Source organism: Euprymna scolopes, chromosome 11, assembly GCF_053919585.1.
Source record: "Euprymna scolopes isolate OS-2025 chromosome 11, ASM5391958v1, whole genome shotgun sequence".
Classification (NCBI taxonomy): domain Eukaryota; kingdom Metazoa; phylum Mollusca; class Cephalopoda; order Sepiida; family Sepiolidae; genus Euprymna; species Euprymna scolopes.
Genome location: NC_136492.1, coordinates 127945169 through 127952018, shown reverse-complemented (window position 1 = coordinate 127952018; position 6850 = coordinate 127945169).

Here is a 6850-nt window from a genome sequence, read left to right as displayed (position 1 = left end):
AAAAATCATGTCTCAAATGATTATAATTTTTAAAGTTTTCCTTTTTTTTTTGCTGGGTCATGAATATCCATATACCTGAATAAAAATGTTAAAATTCCTTTAATTTATTTCAGCGAATAATTAATAAAGCTATAATAATAATAATAATAATAATAATAATAATAATAATAATAATAATAATAATAATAATAATAAAGTTTTGTTATTTTATATGCATTACAACTAATACGTTGATAGTACATTATTTACAATATGGAAACATAGTAGTAAAAATATATTAATCTACATAAATATTACATAAAGATTGGGTATTGTATGCATAGATTGTATGCATTCCATAATATATATATATATATATATATATATATATATATATATATATATATATATATTCCCTGCTAAACAAGTTGAATATGTTTTCATGAATATAAACAGGACTGAAATAACTAGTACAAAAAACCCAAATCAATTGATATGAATACATAATATTTACTAGATATAAAATACCTGCTTCTTCCCGTGTATTCAAATTTGATACGAGCATGGCACTCTAGTTTTGGAGTCCAGGTTTTATGGGTAAGAAAATATTGGAAAGACGGCCTTCTCTCACCTAGGGATCTCTTCTCTGAAAGGGTGGGATTTAGCGGCTAATGCGTGTAGTTCGTTAGAGCATTCTCCATTTAACTACTTTTAGAAGAAACAGAAAGATGCAATATTTCGTCGATTGAACAGAGACTGAAACCTAGATGACAGTTCAAGACCTATCAGGTTGGCAACCTTCTTTTAAACCCTGTCCAGGAGTGAGAGACAAGTAGTACACGCTCACGCCTAATGTGACAACAATACTCAATACAGGGGCGAATGGTGGACTTGTAGAGGTTCAGCATACTTTCAGATGTAAGTAGTTTTCAAGCACGGTAAACAGAAACCAGCTTCCTGTCTGCCGCCTTGGCAATGCTGTCAATGTACGGCTCAGTCACTAACGCACAAACACACGCGCGCGCGTTCAAGTAACGAACCATTATTCACTGAAATTTTCCCTTTGCATTTGGAAAAAAAACAATCTCTCAGCAACGGCACAATATCAAATACGCCCACCTACTTCTCAAACAACGAAAGTAAACATAACAGGTTCGGCGGACGTAGTTATAAGCGCCATCACGTGACACAACCAGCCAATGAGAAAATTACGAATATAATCTTTTTATCGGATTTCCAAAAAGCCAAAATATCAGCAGAATCTAATGATGTCTGGGGCCGGTCTGGATCTAGAAAAAGAACATTTTTCGCACAAACAAGTCAGTCCATATTTTGAGCATGGCGTACACATCAATATCGACCCGTCCGCGTTGGATGTTAAACACGTGTACGCCCAACAATTAATTCCTCCACGTGGAGATTGACTTGTTTTCCTAGTGTATATCTCTCCGCTAAGTAAGTGAGAAAAAGAACAGTTTTCTTCTTTACATGAAACACATTTAATTACCTCAGTCACAATTTCACAAAGAAAAGCGTTTCTGTTCATTTATTTACCTTTGTGTAATTACCTTATTGTTGTGTGAAAAATAAATGCGGTGCATTTAAATCAGGTGTTTGCTTTTTTTATTTGTTTGAGAGGGAGGAAATTTTATCTCACTTTAATTTATGACCCCTACCACAGTATATATTTCAGTTAATGCTCCCTCTAAACGTTAGCCCGAGGAGTTTAAAGGAAGTACTTTCGAGTAATGTCTTCTTGGCAATTGCTATTTGTGGTTAAGAAATATTCTTGTAATTCTTGAAGGGAACAAGCTTAGTCTTTTAATGTGACCCTCAGTTTGCGTCCTCAATACACTGCATATTTGAGATCATCATCTAATGTTCTGTCATTCCCTTTGGTATGTGTCTAATCGTTTTTCAGTCGTGCATGTTATAAAGAGTTGTGCCATCAGCAAATATACCAATCTCCGAAAAAATTTTATCAGGGAGTTCATTTATGAATATAAGTAATGAAGATGCTCCAAGAATAGGTCCCTGAGGTACCGCCACATTTACATCATAATGTTTACATGGATTGTATAAAAAGAACGTCAGGGCCAAAAAGAAAAAAAATGTAACCACGGTATACATAGGAATTTCATACTAAGCGCAGTCAGGCCAGTAGGAAAACTGCCACAAATTTCGGGAAGTAAGTAATTGAAACATGTAGAACTAAATAAAAGCCAATACAGCAAATATGTTTCATGCAAAGTTCTAGCAACAACCAGCTCTTCTAAGATTATACATCCCAAACAATACACGGTTCGAAGATAACTTTTTCGAGTGTGTATTAATTATTATGGGTGTGCGTGCTCACCACACAGTACTCCCTTCCAAATGTTTTCTATGAAATGTAACTGAATTCAGGTAACAATTTCGTAGAAAATCTTTAAGAGTATGCGCTATTTTACAAAAAAAAGCTCATATGCAAATGCAAACACTATTAATACCAACCAAAGCAAATAATTAATTACTCATATTCCTTATGTGTTTATCCACTTAAGATCAAATAGCCATCAGCATACTTTGTTACATTACGACAGAACAAAAATTTCGATGTATTTCAATATTTATGAAATTATATATATATATATATATATATATATCACAATCAATTTCAGATCTAATTTTTTACGTCTAATATCTTGCACAAAGAGTGTTTTTACATTTACATTGCAGTTTTAAAATATATTATATTATGAACTTAGTGTTGTTAATTTTTATTAGGTTCATCTGACAATATGTGCATAACAAAAATACATACCTTTTTATCAATACACAATTTCCCAGCGGTAAATCCTTTTGGAGTTTTAGGTATCCGTAAGAATATTGATAACTTACCTAAAAAAAAAAATATATATATAGGAAATATTAATATGAATAAGACAAACTAATAAGAAATAAAATGGGAATAAAATTATATAAAATATAACAGCAGCCATGCCGACATCAAAATAGAATTAATTCATGAATGTAATAAAATTCTGCAAGTAAAAACCAAGTAAAATGTTAGTAAAATCGAAAGTAAATCCGCGACGCTACGTGGAAACACCACAGAATAATACATAATAATCTCATATAATAAGATATCATCACGAACTTCTGCTGAGGCGCCGAAAAATGTAGCCGGACGAAGCGTATGTGTCTTGCATATTTTAAAAATATAGTTAGATATGTTTTGTATATATTAATTGAAATGCCCAGATATTATAGCAAACATCTATCTATTTCTCCCATATATATATATATATATATATATATATATATATATATATATATATATATATATATATATATATATATATATATACACTAGTGTCTGTAGATATTTAATTATGATAGTAAAATAATAATGATGCCCACCCCTTTAAGAAACTCGTTTCTTACCGTTGAGTACTTTCAGTTGGATTAAGCCGCCTTATATAGCTCCTATGCATAGATCATCGTATAATGATTAGATCACTGAGTGGCTGACGTAAAAGAACATTTAAAATTAAACGCGTTATTTCACGCGCTTGATGGTAGGCGAATGGATACGGTCTTTGCTAATCGAGCGGAGATAACTCGTGTTGCCGTATTCGAATCTGTCGATTGGTGTTAATCGTGACACCCTGCACTGAAGATTCACGAAAGGATGAAACAAGTGTCTATAAGTATTTAATTATTATAGTAAAAAAATTATATATATATATATATATATATATATATATATATATATATATATATATATATACACCTAAAAACGTATGTATATTTTCGTTCGGTACAATCCTGTATTTAATATTTTGATTGCGGAATTTCCCTTCTGCACAAATTTTCCTGAGGTTTTTATTACAAGATGCCACACAAAAAATTATTCTATCTATACTATCGACCTCCTTCTTATCTAACTACAGAGCATCGATTGATACACGCGATTGTTTTACAACAAAATCGAATATTGCATTCTAGGAGAGTCATCATCACTACTGCTTATATCCATAGACGAATTAGTTTTTATTTCCTCCTCTATCCGACGAATCATCCCGCTCGCACAGATAAGAACGCTGAACAATATTACCATTACACTTACTTTAAGCTGGCATTTGTATTAACTGGATTAGGCACACTTATGAATACACTTTTTTTTTAATTAAATTTTCACCCCAAACAAGGCACATTGCCACTTTGGTGTAGGGGGCTACTATCAGGGGAAACATCTACTGGAGTACTATGTAGGGATTAGGGCAGCGAGATGTTGGGTCACGTTGCACTTGAACTTATGCATGTCAGTACAGTTGGGGAAGCAGTGACCTGGAATGGAATTCCAAAGTCTAACTGTTCTGGGGAAGAAACTACTGGGGTGGAAAAATCTTTTACATCTAGGGATCTCTACAGTGTGGGGTGGGATTTTGCAGCTTACAGTTTTAGAAAATATTGATTTCTCACCAGTATTCAAGACGGATGTTTAGTCAACAAGCATTTATATAAATAATTTGTTATTTAGTTTAAAGTTACAATAATAAAAAATCATAACTGCCATACAGATAAGTTAGCGCAGCTTCCTCTATTGATGTTTACCGCTTCTTAGTTCTAAACCGGATAAGTTGTCTTCCTTTATCCATTTGAATGATTAAGAAAAATGTCGATGGATGGAAAAAAATCACGAGATAAACTCATGAGACAAAAATATGAACGAATATCTGGCGTACTTGTTTGAAAAACATCCCCATCTCTCTATGAAGATTATAGCTGAAAAACTCTACCCGACTATAAAAAGTCATATTTTTTTTGTCCGTTTATATATTTTGTTTCTGAAAGTTTAATTTCCGGAAAAGTATCTAATTTCACAAATATAATGGAATATATGCGTATCAGTTTCTGAAATAAATTATAATTAATTGACTTTTACAGCGATAAACAAGGATGTGTGGACCTTTTATTTAACCCATAATCTTTGATTAATTTAGAGTTACTTTGTTATATTTGTTTATTTAATCAATTCTAGGGGGATATCAATATTTGCAGAATAGTAAATTCGCCTAAATATGCATTATGTTCATGCCAATTTCTTTATAATCATTACAGAAAAAACTTCTTTCGTAAATATTGTATGGGACTTGATATATATAATGTATTTAAAAAGTTTAAAGTTTAAAATGATAACTGCACTGCGATCGTATAAACACGAACAGTGTCTACTATTGTGACCATGTGACAACATATAAAAGGGTTTTAGCAATAAAAGTTTAAAAAGATTTGGATTTTTTGTCATCAGAGTGAAATAAAAATATATGGAAATACATTTTGCACGCATTATTCATCTATCTAAACAATGTTTTACCCTTTATAGAGCATCGTTTTGTTTAATTGTAATACTCTTTTAATTTAAGTGTTATGTGACCAGTAGTTCAGAGTTCAGTATTTTCAGACAGGTGCACACACACATAATGCTAATGTTTTATTTGTATTGATTATTTTCTATATAGTATTCATTGTCATTATACAAATATGTACTAGGTAATAATTTGCCACATATATTATGATAATCCTTGTAATATAAAACGGGTCTAATTACAAAGTTTTCATTTTTTTCACAAATAATTCGTCCTTAAAAGGTGAAGTTATTGTTATATATCGAAGTTAATTGTAATCCAAATTAGTTCAATAGACTTCATAGGAGGTATTTTCTATTGAAATTAATTATAAAAATATGAAAAATTTTTGAGTATTTAGTGATTTTAAAGCTCGTTGAATTAAATAAATTGTATAGAGATCATCTTTTTCGTGTAATTAAAATAACTTAACTACATTGTGTCTATGATTTCCATGATAAATTCCCATCAGATCGAACATTTTCATGAAGATTACTCCCGTCCCTGAAGATATTGGGAGGCAATGAGATATAAAGATAAAGCAGAATCGATCAAGCAGCTCTATCATCAATGACCCGCTGTCTATGGGATGATGTTGGAAAGCAAAAAATTGTGTCTATAGTTTTTTTTTTTACACAATGATCACAACTTATCAAGGCCTGGCTGCCACTCAGGGATAAGGGTTATTGCAAGGACATTCCGTTAGTGTGGAGATTTGATGAAGTGTTTACTTAAGGGGGCGGTTCATTAGGAATTTGTTAACGTTGGGCTTGAAGACATCCAAGTTGTAGTCCGGTGGGAAGCAGGCAGACGGAACAGAGTTCCACAGGCGTGCAGTTCTAAGAAAGAAGATTTGTTCATGGAATCCGCGTTTTGATTTAGGCACAGATATAGAGTGGGGAAAATTGTTCACAGTGGATTCAGATAGACGGGTGTTTTTCGTGAAAGATTGGAGTTCAATTAACGTGATTATTTGTAAATTGTATTTGTAAACTCACTATGTGTATGTGTTTGTCTGATTTTTGTTTTCACACTGCTTTTTAAAAATGCAAGGTCGCATAACAGCATGAGGAGGTCGCAAATGGTTGCATTTATTTTTTTCATAAATTTTATCTGGAAAAAAAATTTAATTTGGCACGCATGTCAAATTTTTTTTTTTGTACTCATGTGAAAATATCTAATTTTATTCGGGTCATTTCTAAGTATTTATGATATGACAATCTCAAATGATAAAACTACAGTGGGGTGCTCTATTGGGGTTTCCCGATTAACACTGATGACACCTATATCATACTTTACGTTTGCAGTTAAAATCAAAATATATTGGGTAACATATTATAGGTAATCATCGGAAAAGAATCAGAACTATAAGAAATTCAATCTGCTTTAATTAAAATATTATATTTTAATGTATTTCATACCGAGAAGTTCCGAACTCTAATCTAGTTCTTCAGGGAAAAATGACATTAATCGCGCAT